This window comes from Suricata suricatta, chromosome 17 (genome assembly GCF_006229205.1).
Source record: "Suricata suricatta isolate VVHF042 chromosome 17, meerkat_22Aug2017_6uvM2_HiC, whole genome shotgun sequence".
In the NCBI taxonomy this organism is placed as follows: domain Eukaryota; kingdom Metazoa; phylum Chordata; class Mammalia; order Carnivora; family Herpestidae; genus Suricata; species Suricata suricatta.
This window is the reverse complement of record NC_043716.1, coordinates 32,868,791-32,892,201: the sequence shown is the minus strand read 5'-3', so window position 1 is coordinate 32,892,201 and position 23,411 is coordinate 32,868,791. Positions and strand designations below refer to the sequence as shown.

The window sequence follows — 23,411 nt, the reverse complement described above, 5'->3', positions numbered from 1 at the left end:
AAGAAGTTAGGGGCACCTGGGTGGCTCAGTCAGTTAAGCATCTGGCTTCGGCTCAGGTCATGATCTCATGGTTTGTGAGTTCGAGCCCTGCGTCGGGCCGTGTGCTGACAGCTAGCTCAGAGCCTGGAGCCTGTTTCAGATTCTGTATCTCCCTCTCTCTCTGACCCTCCCCTGCTCGTGCTGTGTCTCAAAAATAAATTAAAAAAAAAATTTTAAAGAAAGAAAGAAAGGAGTTAAGCATTATAGAACTAGTGTTGTATTTGCCCTTTGAGTCAATTCTCTAGGCTGGTGTGATATGCTCATTGTTCTTTCTTCCTCACACCCACAAGAAAACCCCACACCCTAAAGCATTTCTTGACGTCTGAAATAAGATATGCACTATATTCTGTAAATGCTCCAAAAAAGCAGAAAAAATAAACTGCACATAAAAATCTTAATTTTAATTACAAGCTTTCACAATACAGCTCTGTTTAAAAAAAAATGAGTGGGAGGACAGGATCAGTGCTGTCAGACAGAAGAGAGGGTAAGAGAGTAAAAGAAGGCGTGCTTTAGATCACCTACTATTGGGTCCACCAGGTCTCAACAGCTGTAATTCTCCATTTTCTTAGATAATCACATTAATTCACACATATTCAGAAGTCCATTCAGCAACAAACAACTGGGAGTCATGAAGAAGGATCCCAAGCACACTGTCGGGAAAATCCTAAATCCCCACAGCATAGAACAATCACTGCAGAGGCTGACTGTCAGCTTGGCTAAAACTGGAAGGTAAGGTAGTAAGCGAGGTTCTGGAGACACGTGGCATGTAGCTCTCTAATCATGTTGGTCGTGAATCTCTCCATATGCAGCCCAGGAATCATAGATCTATACCTGCAAAGCCACGATTCTTCAAGTTGTTGCAATGCCATAAGGCAAAGAGACACAAAAAAATTTCTAGTGTTTTTAACACTTATATGTTCCAAAACTTAGAAGTGCTATTGAAAATTCAGGCAGGGGTCCCTGGGTGGCTCAGTCGGTTAAGCCTCCAACTTCGGCTCAGGTCATGATTTCATGGCTCTTGAGTTCGAGCCCCGCATCGGGCTCTGTGCTAACAGCTTGGAGCCTAGAGTCTGCTTCAGATTCCGTGTCCCATTCTCTCTCAGCCCCTCCCCTGTTCACACTTTGTCTCTCAAAAATAAGGAAACATTTAAGAAAAAATTTTAATAAAAAAATAAAATACAATTCAGTCAACAGGGGTACTTGGAGGCTCTAGTTTCAGCTCAGGTCATGATCTCCCTGTTTCATGGGTTTGAGCCCCACAGTGGGCTCCATGTTGACAGCACAGGCTCTCTCTCTCCCTTTCTTTCTGCCCCTCCCCAACTCATTCTGTCTCTGTCTCTCTCAAAATAAATAAACTTTTTAAAAAAGAAAATTCAGGCAACAGAATATGACAGACCTAGGTTCAAACCCAGTCACATACTAGCATGGAATTTAGAACAATTCACTCACTTCATATTCCCTTTCTAAACTTCAATCTGTAAAGTGGGGTGGATGATGGAATTTGGCCACAGGATGAAATAAGAATGCCTCTAAACACTCCCTGATGTGACACCAGAGTTCAAGTTTTGGGTGATTAATACAAGAGTGTATACACATGTGGCCCAAGTGCCTCACAATTGAACTTTTTATTTCCTCTACTACCCTTGTTAAGGCATATCTTCTGTAAAAAACTTTTTTTAACACTTATTCACCTTTGAGAGACAGAGAGAAACAGAGCGTGAGCAGGGGAGGGGCAGAGAGAGAGGGAGACACAGAGTCAGCACAGAGCCCGACATGGGGCTTGAACCCACGAACCATGTGATCATAACCTGAGCCAAAGTCAGACACTTAACTGACTGAGCTGCCCCGGTGTCCCATGCCTATCTTTTAAGCAAATTCAATAATTGGTTAAAAAAAAAAAAAAAAAAAAAATTCTGGATTTGATTAGAGAGACAGGAGATACTCACTTTACAAAATGAGCCATAAGTTTCTCTTAAGCAGCAAATATAGTGATTGATAAAAGTGCCACTAATGTTTTTTTTTTAATGTCTTTATTTCATTTTGAGTGAGAGATACAGTGAGCAGGGGAGGGGTAGAGAGAGAGGGAGACAGAATCAGAAGCAGGCTCCAGGCTCCGAGCTGTCAGCACAAAGCCTGAAGTGGGGCTCGAACCCACAGACTATGAGATCATGACCTGAGCCGAAGTCCGATGCTTAACCCACTGACCCACCCAGGCGCTCCTCCATTAATGTTTTTTAAGTTTATTTATTTTCAAGGAGGGAAGGAGGGAGGGAGGGAGGGAGGGGGAGACAGAGAGAGAGAGAGAGAGAGAGAGAGAGAGAACAAAGGAAGGGCAGAGAAAGAAAAAGAGAATCGCAAGCAGTATCACACTGACAGCACAGAGCCTGATGTGGGGCTCAATTTCATGAACCCTGAAATCAACACCTGAGCCAAAATCACGAGTCAGACTCTTAACCAACTGAGCCACCCAGGCACCCTAAAAGTGCCTTAATCAATTCTTTTGTGTGAGCATTAAAAAAAGGTTACCTTAGTTGCAAGTGATAGTGAAAAAATAAGGTTAAACCCTTCAACTTTCCTTTCCCTGAAGGTTTCGAGAATTTACCTTCAGGTTATCCAGTTCATTAGCACTAGATAGCTATTTTTAATTGCTAAATGAATGCATTTCTAGTACAGATATGTCAACACAGGAAAATGTGGTCTATGGCAGCAGACCTGTATTTCAAAGCAGCTGTGTTTGTGTTACAGAAGCCTTCTGCCGGCACGCAAAATAAAAGGAGTCTGTCAGGGCAGAGGAACGAAGTTACTTATGATGGAGGGAGGGGACCCAATGGGGAAAGCTCTGTGCTAACAAGTGAAACTGGCCTTAAACACTGGACTGGCCCATCCCTGACTTGATATTTAAGATTTTCTTGAGCGCTCTTTTTCTTCCTAGCGTGTCATTCTCTGAAGCAATAAAGAAATAGAAAAATTATTATGTCTTTTCATTAGAAATTAAGATGTCAGGCTGTTTTTTCTGTAGGAAGAGATCTTCACTTTCATTAAATAAATGAAAAAATTTCACTTCACAGTAATTTTTTTTAAATGCACCTATTAATTTCATGCATACTTCAACTTAACAATCCTTAATTATTTCACAGGTTAGAACGTCAATGAGAAGGGGTGCCTGGGTGGCTTAGTCACTTAAATGTCCGGCTTCGGCTCAGGTCATGATCTCACAGTTCATGGGTTTGAGCCCCACATCAGGCTCTGTGCTGACAGCTAGCTCAGAGCCTGGAGCCTGCTTCTGATTCTTTATCTCCCTCTCTCTCTGACCCTCCCCTGCTCGAGCTGTCTCAAAAAAAAAAAAAAAAAAAAGAATGTCAGTGAGAAAACAAAATGATTGTTCATTATTCATCACTATCTATTATCTATGGCAATAAACATATTCCCCCCAACATATTTCTACTTTTTAAAGTTTATTTATTTTGAGAGAGAGGAAGAGAGCACACACGTGCACTGGAGAGGGGCAGAGAGAGAATCCTAAGCAAGCGCCATGCTGTCAGCACAGAACCCAACACGGGGTCCAACACAGGGTCCAATTCCATGAACCCCAAGATCATGACCTGAGATGAAATCAAGAGTCAGCTGCTTCACTGCCTGAGCCACCCAGACACCCCTAAACATACTTCTAATTATAGCACTGATGAGCACTACTGATATGGGGTAAAAAGAGCCAACAGCAACACTTTACCCATCCATGGGTTTTAAGTCGTCTTAGTATCTACCTACCAAATGTCATCTTATTAAAATGTGGGTGTTTGTCACACACTGAAAAGGCTGCTGCTTAAGCTAGTCCTGTCTTCTCAGGCCTCTGTGGTTCCAGCCCTCTGTGGCCAATCTTTTCCCTCCATCACTGAATATCAATTCTTCATGTGTGGCTACAAAAACTAAGATAGTAATAATCAAACCTCATATGTCAGAAATCCTATCCCCTCCTTAATAAAGTATTAAGCATATTATTCCAAAGCAAATGAAACTGAGTGCAGTGGGGGTTTATCTTCCTTATAAGCAACAACATGGGTTCCCACCATGGGCAGGATAAAAGATCACAAACTAGTGAAAGAAAAATGGAAGCTATAAATCGGAACCATCCAGATCCTGGGAGAGATTTGGATGAGAAAGGGGAAAAAAGAGGAGTTACTTTTTTCATATAACAAACAATGCTTGCATCTATGAAAATTCTATTTATTCAGGCTTGTGAACCCCAGACTGACCATGAAACACAAAAACAATTTTCATGTTAAGGAGACTGCAACAACGAAAACATATGAAAGGCTGACAGAGAATCATAAAAAGGTAAAAAAAAAAGGGGGGGGGGCTCAGGTACATTTTCTTATTTGCTTTGGAGAGATTATGTGCTAAAGTTATTAATTTAAAATAATAAAATTTCATGCAGAAAACCTGTTTTAGAGTCATTCTGATTTAATACACCATTTATGTTCATGTTATTTGTTATGAGCCTAATGCAAATAAGCCCTTTACACTGGATTATAAATACAAAACCTCTTGCCAATAATTTGCCAATCCATCATAACCCAACTGGTAACAAATTAAATTAATTCTGTCATATTAGCATCATGTAGACTTTTTATTATACACATATTAGCCGGCCAAAGAAACAACTATTGCAACTGTCTTAGTAACTGTGTTACTCTGTGGCATGCTAATTCACATGAAAAGTTAATTCCAGATAAAAAAAAACAATAAGAGTTAACCTTTGGTAATAAGGTAAATGCTCCATGAAATTTAATGTTTTCTGGACATAGTCCCCAAGAATTATACCAGGCCTTCAAAGAGAAATCAAGACATAGCTGCTAAGGTTAATTGCTTTATTTAAATATTACCATAAGAAGAACCCAGAAACCCACCTCAGTGTGTCTCTGATGTAATGCATTATACTCCTTCTTCAGTTCTGCTTCTCTTTCTTCAAGTCTGCTAACTGAAATTAAGATACATATATTTAATCAGAACAAAACATGAGAAATTTACTTGAAAATTCCATCTTTAAAACCTAGAATAGATTATCCCTAATTCTTATCAACTTTAGGACTCAGTGCTTCTCAAAATCATGCTCGTGACAGCAGCCTTGATAAATAAAACTTTCAGGGACAAGGCATAAACTGGGTGTGTGTGTGTGTGCGGGGGGAGGGGACCAACTATGGGGCGTCTGGGCTCAGTCTGTTATGACCATTATTTATAATTCACTCATTTGGTCTTTCTGTCAGACACCTCTTACGTTCCAGGCACTGGGAGGCACTTGGGGATAAAACAGTGAACACATGAGTTGCCAACAATAAAAGGTCAAGATAATTCTTTTTAAAAAAAATCCCTGGAGCGCCTGGGTGGCTCTGTCAGTTAAGCTTCCAACTTCAGCTCAGGTCATGATCTCATGGTTCTTTAGTTCGAGCCCCACTTTGGGCTCTGTGCTGACAGCTCAGAGCCTGGAGCCTGCTTCAGATTCTGTGTCGCCCTCTCTCTCTTCCCCACCCCTGATCACACTGTGTCTCTGTCACTCAATAAATGTGAAAAAAAAATTTTTTTAATTCAACACCAAATTGCTTCTAAAATACAGATGTTTATCAAGTCATCCCGCTCATGTAGGTTTTCAACGTGAGACAGAATTCTCTTTCAAAAGCACTTTACAAATCCCCTCACAGACGTTTTAACTTCAATGGCCCCAAATCCTTGACTTCTAACATGGTTCAAGCTCTTTTCCACTACTGAGCAGTATGTGAAATCATCATTGTTCACAAGTACCTTTCCTGCTTCAGGTCTTAATTTCAGGGATCATCCTCTTATATTTAGCTCCCTCTGCTGATGGAGTTTGTGCATGGCACTGACTTGGGGCAGCGCCCACAGAATACAACTTTACAATACATTTTTTAAGTTTTAGATCCTGAGATACACAATATTAGGACAGGATCTCATAGGAAATAATGATATCAGACAGGAATGATTCTGAGATAAGGTGGACTCCAAGCAGGACCACAAAGAAATTCAATCCCAGTACGGTGATGAGAGTGTGCGGGCACTGTTACACAGAGAGGGGACACAAAACCACAATGGCGGTGAGGCAGCCGGGAGGAGCCCATACTAGCTAAGGAGCAGTGGGGGACAAGCTGGTGGGGAAAACCAAGCTGGTGCCACAGGAACTTGTCAAGATACTCACTGAAGCCAATTTAAAAGACTTAGATTAATGGGGACTGTTCCGGTGTAACGGTCAGCAAGTTGCAAACACGCAAGGTTGCTCGAAAGCCACAGCCTGTGACCGAGGCAGATGGCTGTCCAAGTAACTGCTATGAACCAGAACAGTACACACACGCGTGTTTTCCTATGCCTGATGCTCGCACTGCACACACCAAACAACGCGTAGCTTGTGCTGCCCAGTACCCTCATCTCTGCTTTGCGTAGCTTTACTTGCCACCTTTCTTTGAATATCTTGAAAATGTCATTAATTAGAAAAACTGTAGTTCTGTGGCTGAAAGCAATAATAAGCAAACTTAAAATGCAGATGTATTGTGATGTCACAATAGATATGGAAACCGTAATAATTTTTAGCGCTGCTTCTGCGATTTTTATTTAAACACAGGAAATCCAAGCAAATTATTGATATTTAGTTACAACTTCAAAATAAATGTTTTCTACTACTTCTTGTCAACTAAATTGATCTAAAACCATAAACCTAAGACTACTGGGTGAACCTTATCTATTTTTTTTAAGGTTTTATTTATTCTGAGAGAGAAAGGGAGAGAGTCCAAGTAGGGGAGGGACAAAGAGAGAGGAAGAGAGAAAATCCCAAGCAGGCTCCTCACCCAACGTGGGGCTTGAACCCATGAACCGTAAGTCATGACCTGAGCTGAAATCACAAGTCCAACAACTGACCGACTGAGCCACCCAGGAGACCCAAACCTTATATATATGTTTAATGGTTTATCTGTGTATATCAAGATTTTCTTGGTATTGTGCAACAAAACTAAAAATTGGAGGTTGAGTCAAAAATAAAATTTCAACTATCATCCATCAACCTCAACTTTAAATTTGTGTTCAACAGGACAGCCTCATTATTCTCATCAGCTAACTTGAATGAATTCATAAAACAGATTTATAGCAGCATCACCACCACTACGACTAGGAGCTAGCGTTTTATAGTGCTTATTACAGACCATGCACTGTCCTATGTGCTTTCCACGCACAAGCTTATTTGAGCCTAACATGAATCTTATGATGAAGTATTATTACTACATTCATTTTAGAGACGAGAAAACTGAAGCAAACGAAGGTTGAGCAACTTTTCCAAAGTCACACAGTTACTAAATGGCAAAACTCAGATTTCTAAAGGAGAAGTCTGGGTCCAGAATCTGTTTTTAATTGCCATACTATGCTGCCTCTCAGGAAATAATCCTTTTAATCTGTTCATATATCGGAGTCTACTTTTAAACCTAACCTGGCTTGTACAGACAAGCGCTCCTTTGGCTTCAAACAAAAACACCCTCCATTCTTATGGAAAGAACCTAGTCACAGATACCATGGCTGAAAGGTATCACACTGCCAAGAAAAATGCAGATCTAACTTTGTAAGTCATCAGGGAAATGCACATTGACACCAAAATACAACACAGCTGTTGCATGCCCATCAGAGTAGAATAGCTAATGTGAGAAACACAACATCCTAAGTTCTGGGAATAATAAGGAGCAAGTTGAAACTCTCAAACACGGCTGTGGGAGTGAAAACTGGTAGGCCCAATTTGAATACCATTTGGCAAGATTTAATAAAGTTGCATATTTGCTTACCTTATGAAAAAACAAATTCATTGTAAGGAAATGCATACCTGTGACCACCAAAAGGCATTTATTTTATTTTACTTTTTAACTTTTTAATGTTTATTTCTGAGAGAGAGACAGACAGACAGACAATGCGGGTGAGGAACAGAAAGAGAGGGGGATAGAGGATCCAAAGTGGGTTCTGCACTGACAGCAGAGAGCCTGATGCGGGGCTTGAACCCACGAACTGTGGGATCATGACCTGAGCCCAAGTTGGAGGCTCAACCAACAGAGCCACCCAGGCACCCCCACCAAAAGGCATTTAAAACAATGCAGCCTTATTTGTAATAATCTGGAGCTGGAAACAAGCCAAATGTCCATCAATAGCAGAATGGATAAATAGTCCTGACCGGAATACTATTCAACAGTGAGAATAAGCAACCTACTGCCACACATCATCATGGACAAATCTCACACACAGGAGACTGGGAGAAAGAAGCAAAAGCCAAAGAAACAAAGTTCAAACGACATACTGAGCTAATCTAAAATAAATCTAAAGTGTCAGAAGTCAGCGTAGTGGTTGCCTTTGGGGAGGAGTCAGTGACCTGATTAACTTGCTGCGTGTACAGCCCCACCCTGCCCTAGTCCAAATGCAACATACACCTACTCACACAGGTACTTCCTTTGGCTTGAATACTCATTATTCTTTATGTTGTCCAACAACTTCTATAAGTCCAACATCTAGCAGAGGATTTAAACAGACTATCGGAACCATTACAAACAAACTGTGCCAATTTGCCATTAAAATGTATAAGGAGGGGGTTCCTGGTTCCTCGGTTAAGCTTCTGACTTCGGCTTGAGTCCTGATCTCACTGTTTGTGATTTCAAGCCCCACGTTGGGCTCTGTGCTGACAGCTTGGACCCTGGAGCCTGCTTCAGATTCTGTGTGTCTCTCTGTCCAGCCCCCACTCACACTGTCTCTCTCTTCCTCAAAAATAAACATTAAAAAATTGTTTTAATAAATAAATAAAATGTACAGGGAGATGAGGGGCAGGAGGGTGGTTCAGTCAGTTACGCGTCAGACTCTTGGTTTCGGTTCAGGTCATGACTTCATAGTTCCTGAGTTCAAGCCCCACATCAGCCTCCACACTGACAGTCCAGAACCTGCTTAGGATTCATTCTCTCTCTCTCTCTCTCTCTCTCTCCCCCTTCCTCTGCTCCTTCTCCATTCTCACTCTTGCTCCCTTTCTCAAAATAAATAAATAAACTAAAAAAAAGTATGAGGAAATGAGCAAAAATTTTACCAGAATGGAGAATTATAAAAAGAAAGAAAAAGATAGGCATCATGGGAGAATAAACTGAATCACCTATTTGAAGGTCGTATTGGTGATATCTAATAAAATACGCAATGTGTATATCCTTTGACCCAGTATTACTATTCTTACTTACCCCTACAGAAACACACCAAAGCCCAAAGATGTGAAAATGGATGTTCTATGCAATACATTTTATAACAACTCCCAAATTGGAACCATCTCCAAATTTGTCATTAGGTGATTGGCGAAGTGATTTGTGATCATCATACGATGGACACAATGTGGTGGCTTTGCTACTTTCTGGCTATGTTACCTTGAGTGTATTAATGTCTCTGGGCCTTAGTTTCCTTATTTATAATTGACAAATAATGATAGTACGTTAGAGCTGATATTAGGAAAAGCACACATGTGTTTTTCAAATTCAGTAAAGGTACTTTTTTTTGTTTTTGTTTTTACTTTTATTTGCATGTATTTTATGCAGAATTTACTCCCGGGCCATAAGTTTTTGTTTCTTCTGGGATATCTTTTTCTTCTGTGCAACTTCCTCTTCTGGTTTAGGACCAATCTGCTCTTTTTCAGTGAGAATCATCTCAATGTGGCAGGGAGAGTTCATGTATGGGTTAATCTGACCATCAGCCCTGTAAGTTCTATGCCGCATCTTGGGGGCTTTGTTCACCTGGATGTGCTCAATGACCAGAGAATCTATATCTAAACCCTTAAGTTCAGCATTACTCTCTGCATTTTTAAGCACGTGCAGTAAAAATTCGGCACTCTTTTTGGGTCGCCGACCCTGAGTCCAGCCCCACTGTTTGGCCTGGGCACACCTACCAACTCCACCATTGCAGCATCTGAACAGCACACACGGCTTCTGCAGAGTGACATCTTTAAGATACTTGGTGGCTTTTCGGATATGCATACCCTTGATGGCCTCGGCAGTTTCACAGGTGTTCTTAAAGTGAAGACGAAGATTTGAACCTCTTGATTTGCACGATTTTGTTGGGTTTTCCGGGTCAAGTGAATAGCGAACCATTTTCAGAGATTACCTCAGGCCACTTACGGGAAGAGGAAGCAGTAAAGGCACTTTAAAAGGAATGCACAGTAGCTATATGTGCTGACATGGGGTGGTGCCTAGAACTGAATGCAAGGATGTTGAATACACACTGCTATGCCTTATAATAAAAAATAAATAAAGGTGGAGTCCTAATCCAATAGGATTGGTATCTTTATAAAAGCTCTTTTTTCCCCCACACATGCAAAGAAAAAAGACCACATGAAGACACAGCGAGAAGGCAGCTGTCTGCAAGCCACAGAGGGAGACCTCAGAAGAAAGCAAACCGGCCAGCACCTTGGTCTTGGACTTCCGGCCTCCAGAACAGTGAGAAAATACATTTCTAGGTATTTTGTTACATCAGCCCTAGCAGAGTAATATAGGAAACGAAGTATCCAAGCATCATCTTGGAAAGAGGCTTGAAGCTTATACATCAAATGACATGGACAGAGTTGGGCTTCAAGCTTACAGCCACAGGTCCTCACTGATTTCATGGCAATCTGCTTATCAATGTTGGTTTGGTTGGCTTTGTTGCAATGTACTACCTAACAGCAAGACTGTGTGAAAGGAGATACAAAACCCCAATATACCACGACTGCCAGAGATCACCGACATTTACTTCAGGAACATGGCCATTGTTGAAACTGGCTTAGCTTCATCTATAAAAATTCCTTAGAAGTCCTATTAATCATTTTATTCCCCCTTAAACGTTTTGGATTATTCTTATCTATAGGTCCTTAAGCCTCCACTCAGAGCCTTCTAGCCCATTCAGGGTTCTGCTTAATTGATTTGACATCACATTTGTGATCCGGTATCATATTTGACATCTATTCTTACCTTTGCCTCAAAAATAACATGGGTTATCAAACCATTCCCTAACCACCTCTTTCAAAATATAGTTACTAATCTCATAGAAATTATCCATTTCTATTTTTCTTAGCATACATCATACAAAAAAGGGCATTTACCACATGCAAACTACATTTAGTTACACATGACTTGCCCCTTACCCTGTTTGTTGTTTTTATTAATCAACTTTATTTTTTTTCAGCTTTTTAATTTTTTTTAATGTCTACTTATTTATTTAGAGAGGAGGGGGCAAAGAGAGAGGGAGAGAGAGAATCCGAAGCAGGCCCTGCACTGTCAGCACAGAGACCAAAACAGGGCTCGAACCCATGAACCACAAAACCATGACCTAAGCTAAAATCAAGACTCAAAGATGCTTAACCAAGTGAGCCACCCAGGTGCTCACCGTATTTTTTATAGCAGTTTTAGATTCACAGCAAAACTAAGCAGAAAGTACATAGTGCCCATATGCCCCTCTCCTCAACAACCTCCCCCAACCTCCTCCACTATCCACATCCTGCACAAGGGTGGTATGTTTGTTATAGTCAATGAAACTACACTGACATCATTATCACCCAAAGCCTACATATAATGTACATTAGGATTTACTCTTGGTGTTGAATATTCTATAGATTTGGACAAATGTATGACATGTAACCACCACTAGAGTTTCATACAAAATAGTTTAACTGTCTTAAAATTCCTATGTTCATCCCTCTACCTTCACCTTGGCAACCACTGATCTTTTTTACTGTCTCCGTAGTTTCACCTTTCCCAGAATCCCCACAGAGCTAGAATCACACAGTACGTAGCCTTTTCACACTGGCTTCTTTCATTCTATAATACACATTTGGGGTTCCTCTGTATCTTTTCATGGCTTGATCGCTCGTTCCTTTTTATTTATTTATTTATTTATTTATTGTTTTCCCCCTGAGAGAGCGAGACATAGAGGGGCGCCTGGGTGGTTCAGTTGGCTAACGTCTGCTTTCAGCTCAGGTCATGATCTCACAATCATAGGTTCAAGCCCCTCATGGAGCTCTCTGCTGTCAGCACAGGGCCTGCTTCAGATCCTCTGTCCCCACCTCTCTCAGCTCCTGCCCCACTCACACTCTTTTTCCCTCTCTTTAAAATAAATTAATTGATTTTAAAAAGGGGGGAGTGGACAAAGAAATCCCAAACACGCTCTATATTGTCAGCAAGGAGCCTAATGCGGGGTTTAAACCCATGAACCACGAGATCATGACCTGAGCCAAAAGAGTCAGATGCTTAACTAACTGAGCCACCCAGATGTCCCTCCACCTCGAGTTTTAAAATCAAAACAGGCAAATTACCTCATGGCTAAAAGGTCTGCAAACGTTAGGTTTAAACCTGCAGAAATGATAATCAGCTTCTCTAGCCTAAGTATTATCCACTTTCATCTACCTCTCTACTCCAGCATTAAATAAATTATAGCCTATTCACCTCAGTCTATTTACGTGAGGTTCTTAAATGATTTCTGTATCCCATTACGATTAAACAGAAAACTTAAATTTGTTACTTTATATCGTTATATCCAGACTGTATCACCAATAGCTAATTATATAAATCAAAACAGAACACCAAAATACCTTGCCTATTTAGACAACCACACCATTACAAAGATGGTTCAAACATTAAGTTATCCACTTCCTTCCTCACTTATGAACTCAGAACTACACAAGCCAGGATACCAATGAGAATCCCAAGGGATATCTTCCCAAAGGGGTTGGCATTATACTCAACTCTGCAAAGCTACATGGCTTTCAGATGGCCAAGTTAGAGTTTGGCTTTTTCTTTTTTTCCCCCTCCTGGTTCTGAGACTAGTGGATATACAGGCAACTAAAAGGCAGGGGGAAAGGGGAGTAGTCCACAAAGGCTGACTATCATTTAGCCCTAGAGCGGAATGAAGGACTGCTGATACACACTACAACATGGAGAACCTTATGCTTAGGGGAAAGAAGCCAGCTACAAAAGACCATGTCCCATGTGATCCCACTTACATGAAATGTCCAGAATAGGCAAATCTACAGAAACCAAAAACAGATTAGTGGCTGCCAGGGCATGAGGAGTAAGTGCCACAGGTACGGGGTTTCTATGTGGCGTGGTGAAAGTGATGTGGAATTAAGATGCTTGTGGTGGCTGTACAAAACCGCTGATTTGTCCACTCTTAAAAAGGTGGACTGAACACTATGTGAACTACATATATTTTTATTTTTATTTTTATTTTTGAGAGATAGAGACAGAGCATGAGCTGGGGAGGGGCAGAGAGAGGAGGAGGAGATACAGAATCTGAAGCAGGCTCCAGGCTCTGAGCTGTCAGCCTAAAGTCCAACGCAGGGCTCGAACTCACGAACTGTATGTGAGACCATGACCTGAGCCGAAGTCGGCACTCAACGAACTGAGCAACCCAGGCCCCCCCCTTTTTTTTTATTTTAAGTAGGCTCCACGTCCAACATGGGGCTTGAACTCAAGACCCTGAGATTACGACTTGCATGCTCCACCAACTGACCCAGCCAGACACCTTGTGAATTATATTGGTTTTAAAGTGACGAGATGTCATTCAAAACCCATTCCTAACACAAGCAGCATAAAAGTACATCACAATTTAGTAACCTATTTTTAAAGGAAAAAGACAGTAAGTCAAATGATAAGAGAACCAAAGAAAATCTCAACAGTTAGTAAATGTTTGGTGAATAAATGAATATGCAGTGAAGATTTTTAAAGTGATAATAAAAATTAAGCCAGAATAACACTGAAGTATTTAAAAGTCAGATTTTTGGGGCACCTGGGAGGCTTGGTCAGTTAAGTATCTGATTTCGGCTCAGGTCATGATCTTGCAGTTCATGAGTTTGAGCCCCATGTCAGGCTCTGGGCTGACAGCTCAGAGCTTGGATCCTACTTCTGATTTTGTGTCTTCCTCTCTCTCTGCCCCACCCTGACTTGTGTTCTCGCTCTCTCTCTCAGAAATAATAAATGAATAAACTTTTTAAAAATCAGATTATATAAGAGCACAAATTACAAATACTTTATTTTCATTAAAATTTGCCATCTTTTCCTCCTCAATTACAAGTATAGGGAAGTATAGGCAGATGATCACTAAGCTTTAGGTACATTCACTCCCTGGCTTCAACACTTGAGCAAAATCAGGCACCACTTACTAAAGCTCTTAAGCTAAGGCAAAGACTGGCCAGATATTAACTAAAGCAATCTCCTCTCTCTCTCAGACACACTCCTGATGGCATGCCCCCCGCCTCCACAGTTAGTTCCTGGCTGAGTTACAGCCGCTGACGTAGAAGCAAATGCTGTGTGCCTCACTCCCACGGCCTGGTCCAGAAGAAACCTTCCACACACCACCGTCCATTCCCCTTCCCCTCTTCCCTCTCCCCTACCTTACTGTAGGTGACTATGAAGAACTTGGAAGCCAGAAGTTGGAAAGAGCCTGCCTCTCTACTGGAAACATCTGTTTTAAACTTCACATGAACAAGAAATAACATACAACATTTGAGTCATTATATATGTATTCTGTGGCTTGGTTGCTGCAGCAATTACAGTTACTTTAACTCCTATATTAGCTTGTAAATATGCACTAAATCTAAATCCTCTTAAAAGACATTGTAAATCATGGAAGGTATGTTTCCCCATGGGGATTTTAAATACTTTATGAATTTGTTCTTTTGGATGACTTTCTGAATGTTTTTCAAAAGGTGATAATTTTCTCCAACCTAAAACCTCCAGCAAGTACCTTGGTAGAAACTATGACTGTATTTCATGTTTTCTTTACCTCTACCATGATTCAAAATATTAGTATTATCTTTTTACGTATATGAGGTTATATAGCCAAGATCAGGTAACGCAAATTCAGAACCTCTCATTCTTCTGAAAATACTTAAAATACTCAACACAACATAGTCAATGGACTCCGTTTTCTCAAGGCAAAGCCATATGAGACAGAATGATTTTTAACAGAGAAGTACTTTTAAAAATGCTGGGAAGAACCATCTCTTCAAAGCCCTAAATGCCACTAAATAACCAGAAACGGGAAGTAGAATGGACCGGGAAAAGCAGGAGAGAAAGGGCTGGGCAAGGATGAATGGCAGACACCCCTGAAAGTCCCATAAAGTTAACCTATGTCTAGTATAGTTGCATTATATCTGAAGTATAGCAAAAGATCATTTCTTGTTTAATAGTTCCCATGTGTACCCAAATGTAAAAATTATTCCAAGAAAAAACCTAACGCTTTATCATCTTATTCATCAAACTAGCCGCAACCTGAGACTAACGAAATAAACAAGATTTTGCTCATCCTTCGTACCCTAAAACAACAAATAAACTAATATATGCCATTTTTTAAAAAACTGGTAATATTCTGAAGAACAAATAAATCAAATGAATCAGGGCATCTAAAAAGAAAAGAGGGGAAGTCTGACAAGAAAATGGAAGAATCAAAAGACTAATCCAAAAATGTCCCCTTTTAATGGCTAACAGAGATAATTCGGCCCGTTTTGAAAGCTCTTTCTTTCTACCTGTCTTTCCAAAGACAAGATGACATAATTAAGGCAGGAAGAGCCACCTGCTCTGCCTGCACAAAATCAGAGCTTACCTCCTTAGACTGATGGCCTTTGCCAAGTTTGGAACACCTTCCATCTCTGTTGTCTTCTGCCCCATCAGATTGCTGATAGGCCTATGGGAGGAAGAAAGAGAAACAGACCTGCTAGAACGCCGTATCCAACTCATTATTTGCCTTCTCAAAAGGAATCATCAGTTCTTACTATTCATGGAAGGCAGATAATCCAATGGTTATTTGGCCTCAAAAGATTGGCAATCGTCTTTCAGAAGTCTTTCCTTGAATAACTGAGATCGAAAGTCTCAACGGGTAAGCAAGAATCAAAGGCTGACTTAAGAGAAAACAAATCTCAGACAACCACATCAAAACAGTAGTCTCCTCCGCCAACTACATCCTACACCATGTCTCTGAAGTTCAAAAGATTTTCAGACAGACAGATGTTATTAATCGATGACAACGTGAAATGCTAAAGCATTCTTGTGAGTTGAGGATTCTAGCCTAAAACCAGAGTAGAAAAACTTCAGAGAATGTCCATGGTAGAGATCTGACCTCGCCTCTGCCTTGAAGATGTTACCTCAGCCATCCACATCAGAAAGGTGATCACTCTGCTGCCTACAGTCTCCATGTAGGAAGAGTCCATGTTCTCCCCCAGCGCACATTCCTACATATCACCTTCATGATTAAGAAATACTTCTTCGTGATCAACCGAAACCAACAAATATACTTTCTCTAATTTAATCTTCCAAAATTACATAACAACAACATGGTATCATCTTTACCTGGCCCTTTATATGCTTGAATCATTTTTTATTCTGTTCCCTAAGCTAAATCACCATAAATCCCCTCACCCTTAGTCATAAAATTAATTTTCTCTGAAACTTTAGTTCTAGATATTAGCTATAAACTATAACCTTAAGGTTCTCAATAAACACTAGACTACAGAAATGAGAGAGTCCAAATACAGACAATGAAACATAAAACAGATCTGAAGACCACATGGGGTATTACTTAATGAAGAAGTAAAAAAACTGCTAGTGTTTGCATCGATTACCTGTGCTTATGTTTCTACTTTCCCTCTCAGATACAGCCTCTTAAAAAAAGAAACCTTTGTATAAAGTCTATTAAATATAGAGATGTTCTTAATATTGCAAGGAATTAAAGTTAAATGGACATAAAAAGTAGCTATTTAAAATATTTTTTAATTTTTAAATTATTTTTTATTGGGGAGGTGCAGAGGGGAAAGAAAGAATCTTAAGCAAGCTCCAAGACTTTCGCGGAGCCTGACGTGGGGCTCAATCCCACAACTCTGGGATCATGACCTGAGTCGAAATCAAGAATTGGGACTTTCAACCAACTAAGCTCTTCAGGCACCCCAAAAGTAACTATTTTTTAAAAAGCCACTTTATAATGTATTTTGTTTTGTCTTTTTTCTTTTGTAAACTTTATTTATTTATTTATTTATTTTTGAGAGAGAGAGAGAGAGAGAGAGAGAGAGAGAGAGAGAGAGAGAGAGAGAAAATCCCAAGCAGGCTCCACACTAGGGAGCAGGGGCTCTATCTCATGAACTGGGAGATCCTGACCTCAGCTGAAATCAAGAGTCAGACACTTAAGCAACTGAGCCACCCAGGCACTTATTATTTTGTCTTTTTTTTTTTTTAATGTTTATTTATTTTAGAGAGACAGAGTGTGAGCAGGGGAGGGGCAGAGAGAGATGGCAACAAAGAATCTGAAGCAGGCTCCAGGCTCTGAGCTGTCAGCACAGAGCCGGCTGCGGGACCCACAAACTGTGATATCATATCAAGAACTGAGCCGAAGTCAGATACTTAACCAACTAAGCCACCCAGACGCCCCTATTTTGTCATTTTTTTTAAATCAGTAGGTATGAAACTCCTAAAGCTGCCTTATTAAAAATACACTTTCAGCAAAAATACAAATCATTAGTTTTTTACTTTAATCATTCTAAAAATAATGCAGAAGAGACTGCCTAATGACAAGAAAAAATTAAAATGTAAAAACTGACTTATTACAATATTATTCAAATTCACAGAATATTAACATTTATTGCCAATCACAAAGCACAGGAAAGGGGCTGAAAAAGCCTTTTCTTAACCTGAAGATACTTTTTCTAAGTGATTTGAAAAACAGTGAAAGAAAATATTTAGGTTCTTCCAACTATTAACTGGTATGAATCTATACCTGGTAACTTAAAAATGGTTTTTCTTCTGTGTTGTCAAAAATCTCAACTGATCAATCACATTAACAGACAGAATGCGTTTATAATCCCCAAATTTGAAGTCTGCCCTAATCCCATTATTCCTTTAAAATAAAAAAATGTGTAAGTTGATGATTACAATACCTCCCCATGCTTTCCACCTCGTAATATACCAACACTTATGAAGTGATCTCCTTCCAATTAATAATACATGTTTCAAGAATATCTGAAGGTATTTTATTAGACTATAATCTTGATGCCAAATTAAAACAAATGAATGTTATATGGCGAGGGGCGGGGTGGAAAAAGAAAAAGATCAGAATAAAGCTCTACCACAAATGGTATCAATTGTCAAAAATCATTTTTCCATTTCATTAAAAAAAATGGATTTACATTCAAAGGAAGGAAGACCAGATTCAGAGAACAGTTCCTAAATAGCTTAAAATCAATACCATCATCACAATTCAAGGGAAAAATCACCTGTTCTAAATTCAAGGAGCTTAAGGGAAACAGAATTTTCCCAAGACAGAATCAAATAATAGATAATTCTATATTGACTCTGTCTGTTAATAGGTTCCAAATAATGAATCACATTCAGAAGTTATGATGAAAAAAATGAAATACACTAAACCTTACTTCTCCAATTCTGTTCATATTAAAAATGACCAAACACTATTAACACCAAGAACCACTAAAATATTCATCTTCCTTGCCCTGCTTCCTTGAATATATTCTAAGAAAATTACCAAAAAATAAATCTATAGGTTTGAAAAAATATTCACTACAACATGATTCACTACACTGGAAAAAAATGTCTCACTAACCAACAGAAATTTGTTTTGCTTTGTTTAATTTTGTTTTATTTTTGAGAGAGAGAGAGAGAGAGAGAGAGAGAGAGAGAGAGAGAGACAGCATGAGCAGGGGTGGGTCAGAGAGAGGGAGACACAAAATCTGAAGACAGGCCCCAGGCTCTGAGCTGTCAGCACAGAGCCCAACATGGGGCTCAAACTCACGAATCACAAGATCATGACCTGAGCCAAAACTGGATGCTTAACCGACTGAGCCACCCGGGTGCCCCTAAGTTTGTTTGTTTTGATTTACATATATTAATTTTTAAATTTTTTTTAATGTTTTATTTATTTTTGAGAGAGAGAGACAGTGTGAGCAGGGGAGGCTCAGAGAGAGAGGGAGACACAGGATCCGAAGACAGGCTCCAGGCTCTGTGCTAGCTGTCAGCACAGAGCCTGACATGGGGCCAAACCCATGAACTGTGAGATCATGACCTGAGCCGAAGCCGGACGCTTAACCGACTAAGCCACCCAGGCGCCCCTACCTATATTCATTTTTACCCTGATTCATTCCTTCATTCCACAAAGGATTTGAGATAGCTTACAAGAATATATCATAACAATTCATTATAAGTGTGTAAAATATAGGTCAAAAGAAAACAATTTAAATATGCCAACCAGGTAAGGTCCAACAAGCCAGTCCCTATGGCTGCACTTCAAAGTTTCAAGAAGCCAAGGTAAAAAAACAAAGTGGCCATTAAGTAATTCTCTCTAGAGTAAAGGAGAAAACAGTTCTCCAGAGAAAACAAGAATTGATAATAGATAGCATAGCTTCCGGATGATGGGTATAGGCTGACATTTAAAAAAGAATAAAGATTATACAAGAAAAACATGATAGAGTTAAGGAAAAGATACAGTTATATGTATACTCTAAGTGAGTTGATATAAAAACAGTATATTATATAGTATATATTGAGTTCTTTGACTGCAATGACCATATTATATTTTTCTGTACCACAAACATACTCTTCCGTACCAAGCTAAATGCTAGGTATACAGTAGTATGATATTTTTTAACTATCTATATTTACTTGACTCATTTAAGATAATATTTGGCTTACAAGACAGAAGTACTCAATAAACAAAAGAACTAATGAATATAAAGTATTTTGTGATGAAGATCCCATTACGCCACATCTTACATAGCAAGTCTGACTCCAGACTTCTTACACAGTGGTCAAGAACCAACAGGGCTTTCTCAACCCACAATTTCATGTTCCCACTCCATATGTGTTTCTGATTCTTTCTTAAGGCTCACCAGACATTAACTACAAAGAAGCATTGTTATTCCCAGATAAGAAATCATATAATACAGCATTTTAAAAATGCTTTACTCATGTTGGAAAAACCAAAAACAGATCCTACATAGTTCAAATTTTGACAAGAGAGCAACTAGAAATCTCCAAAATTAAACATGACCACAAAACCGAAACAAAATTTTTATAGACTCCACTTCTCAGCATTATGAAATCATACCACAACTTGAGAGATTCCATGCTATCAAAAGCTGCAACGTATGTCCCTTAATTCAGTTCCTATTTTTTGATGTTTTCTTGCTTCTCAAATAGCAAGTAACTCCAACCAAAATTTCCCCTTTTAATACAGGAAGTAGTCTTCAAAGGAGAACTTGGGACTTTCATTGTGGCTACTTTTTAAAGAGGATATGTGTCCTAAAACATACTAATCAGAAGTGACAGAGAGTCTTCAAAATTAAAGACTCTTAGCATACAAATATAAACATGGAAATTAGACAAGATACTGTTATCATATTGCATCCCCAAAATGGTACTAAACAAAAAAACTGCACCCATCCCTCCTCTATTATAAATATCATTATCAGTAATTTCTGTGGCCTTAAATAAGTGTTTATTACAGATGTTAGGAACACAAAAAATACATTCAAGACATTTTAAAAGTTTCAGACAATACAAATAGATGTTGCATTACAGCAACTGTAACAAAAATTACAATATATTCTTTTAAAACTCTGACAGATTTCAGATTAAATAGTCGGGATATTCTAATGCCTATCATACAAAAAAGAATTCACATACTCTTTTACATATACCGGTTTACATTTGTTTTTATCTTTTTTTTTTTTTAAGTTTATTTATTTTGAGAGAGAGCAAAGTGAGGTGCGGGCAGAGAGAGATAGAGAGAGAGAATCCCAAGCAGGCTCCACGCCATCATGGCAGAGCCCAATGGAGGGCTCGATCTTGTGAACCATAAGATCATGACCTGAGCCAAAATCAAAAGCCAGATGCTTAACCAACTGAGCCACCCAGGTACCTATTTTCATTTTTTAAAAAACTTACTCCCAGTCCTGGTTTTCTAAAAGGGTAGGAGATGGGTGATACTTAAAGATTATCTCCTATCAGAGACATAGGCCAAAGCCTACAAACTTTAAGTTAGAAAATGAATAAATTCTTAGGATCTCATGCATCACGTGGTGACTACACACTACAGTTAATAATACTGCAGTGTGTACACCTGGATTTTTAAGAGATTAAATCTTAAGCATTCTCACCATAAAATAAAAATTAAAAACAATAATTCTCAGGTGATGGATGTGTTAACTTGATTGTGAGACTCCTTTTGCAATGTATATGTATATCAAGTCATCATATCGTACCCTTGAAATATATGCCATTTATTTGTCAATAAATCAGGAAGAGTAAAAAATATGTAAAAAGATTACCTTCTACCACCACCTTTTTTTAATTTATATTTTAATGTTTTTATTTATTTATTTATTTATTTTTGTTTCCTTACTTTTGAGAGACAGAGACAGAGACAGAATGTGGGTGGAAGAGGGGCAAAGAGAGGAGATGCAGAATCGCAGGCTCCAGGCTCTGAGCTAGCTGTCAGCACAGAGCCTGATGTGAGGCTCGAACCCTCAGACCATGAGATCATGACCTGAGTTGAAGTTGGATGCTTAGCCAACTGAGCCACCCAAGCACCCTGTTTTTATTTGTTTTTGAGAGAGAGAGAGAGAGAGAGAGAGAGAGAGAGAGAAAGCATGAATAGGGGAGGAACAAAGAGAGGGGAGACACAGAATCAGAAGTAGGCTCCAGGCTCTGAGCTTTCAAAAGGCGGGGCTTGAACTCACGAACTGTGAGATCATGACCTGAGCTGAAGTGGGATGCTTAACTGAGCCACTCAGGCGCCCCCCACCTTTTTTAAAAATAAGAAGGAGCTTTGACTCATTTAGAGATTGGAGGGAGAGGAAAACTAAGAGAGTAATATGAAAAAACAGTCAAACCATTTTCCTCCCCTAATTTTTTTCAAATATCTAAATGTGGTAAAATCAAGTCTTGGAAGAAAATTTTAAGATGCACTTAGATTTCATATTATACCCAGTTAAAGCCTAAAGAAAAAAACAGAAGGAAGAGAGAAGAGAAAGCAATCAGATGGAAAAGAGAAAAGGACTCGGAGATATCAAAGGGAAAGGGGGGAAACAAGACGACATGCTAAAGCCTCAGTTCGTAGGCCAAGAGATCCAGTGTGACCAGCTTTCTGAATCTGAATGGGCAATTCTGATTAAGCACAAGTGTAAGTTCTTTGTAACTGTTAGTTAGACACTAAAGTTTATTCCAAAATGGGACAGCAAACTCCCAGGAGGAGAAATTCTTGGTGGGATATTATTACATACTAGTAACAAAATAAAGCTTTCAGATCAAATGTAGCTCAAAGACCATGTCTCCTTGAAAAATTTCTTCATCCCTTGCCTAGAGAATTAGCAATTATTTTTTAAATGATACCTTACTTTTTTAAATTAAGATGGAAGACACTGATAATCAGTACTTCTCAGAGAGAAATGAGAAGATGCCACGCAGCATGACAAATCCAAAAACGTTGGATATGACTGACTCACTGGACTGGATAACAAATCTTAATTAAGAGACTATTTGTTTATATCTACTAGAAAGGAACAGGGAGCAGGTTTTTGAAATTTTAGTAATAAAAGGGATAAAGTGTATGTGGAAAAAATTGGTAATTTATTCCATTTAGGTAGTTTTGTGAAAAAAGCAGCAGTGTCTCCTTTGAATGTAATAAAGATGCCTTAAGGCAATTCTTCCCATAATATCTTATCATCAAAACAGATTACTTAATGTATAAAAGGATTCTAGACAAGAAGTTCCTTGTTAGGTGGTCTTTATCCAAAATTTGGTAGTCTTCAGGAATCGAGGAAAATACAGTAAGTAGAACAATGAAGTTGGTTCTGTCAACTGTGCCTTTAGTCTGGTTCTAAAATATGATATAATCTCTGATATAAAAACACAATCAAGTTATGATTAAATTATCCCCAATAGCTAATTTGTTGTCTTCTTTAAATACAGAATGCTCAACTCTTGAAATGTACCAAAAGCTTGCAACTGCCACAAGACTGTTTCTCTAGAGGAGTGGTAGTCAGCAATGTGACTCCAGTAAGATACTTGTTAGCATATGCACCGTGGAGTCCATCATCCAGCTCTCTAAGACCTTAAATTCCCACTCCGCTCTACTCCACTCCACTCCACTCCATTCTTTTCTAAGCAGGCTCTCTACATGCAACGTGGGGCTTGAACTCACAACCCTAAGATCAAGAGTTACACACTCTGAGCCAGTCAGGTGCCCATCCCCCTTAAATTTCTATAGTAGAATCCCAGAAGTCATTTGAAATATTCAATGTGAACAAAGGAAAGATAGAGCCCTCTATGTATCTATAAGCCTAAAAGTAC

The 23,411-nt window shown here is 39.2% G+C and overlaps 1 protein-coding gene and 1 pseudogene across 3 annotated transcripts in view; both read right to left on the bottom strand.

The window, feature by feature from the left end:
• The window catches only part of SPAG9 (sperm associated antigen 9), a 98,090-nt gene that overhangs the window by 73,698 nt on the left and 981 nt on the right, over positions 1-23,411 (bottom strand). For 2 of the 3 annotated variants that reach the window (XM_029926816.1, XM_029926817.1), the window contains exon 2: positions 4,947-5,017. The gene's annotated coding sequence lies outside the window, so the exon portion shown is untranslated. Of the gene's footprint in view, positions 1-4,946; positions 5,018-15,666; positions 15,748-23,411 lie in introns of all 3 variants that reach the window. The other variant, XM_029926815.1, reaches the window with a different exon arrangement.
• Positions 9,639-10,184, bottom strand: LOC115281481 (annotated as a pseudogene).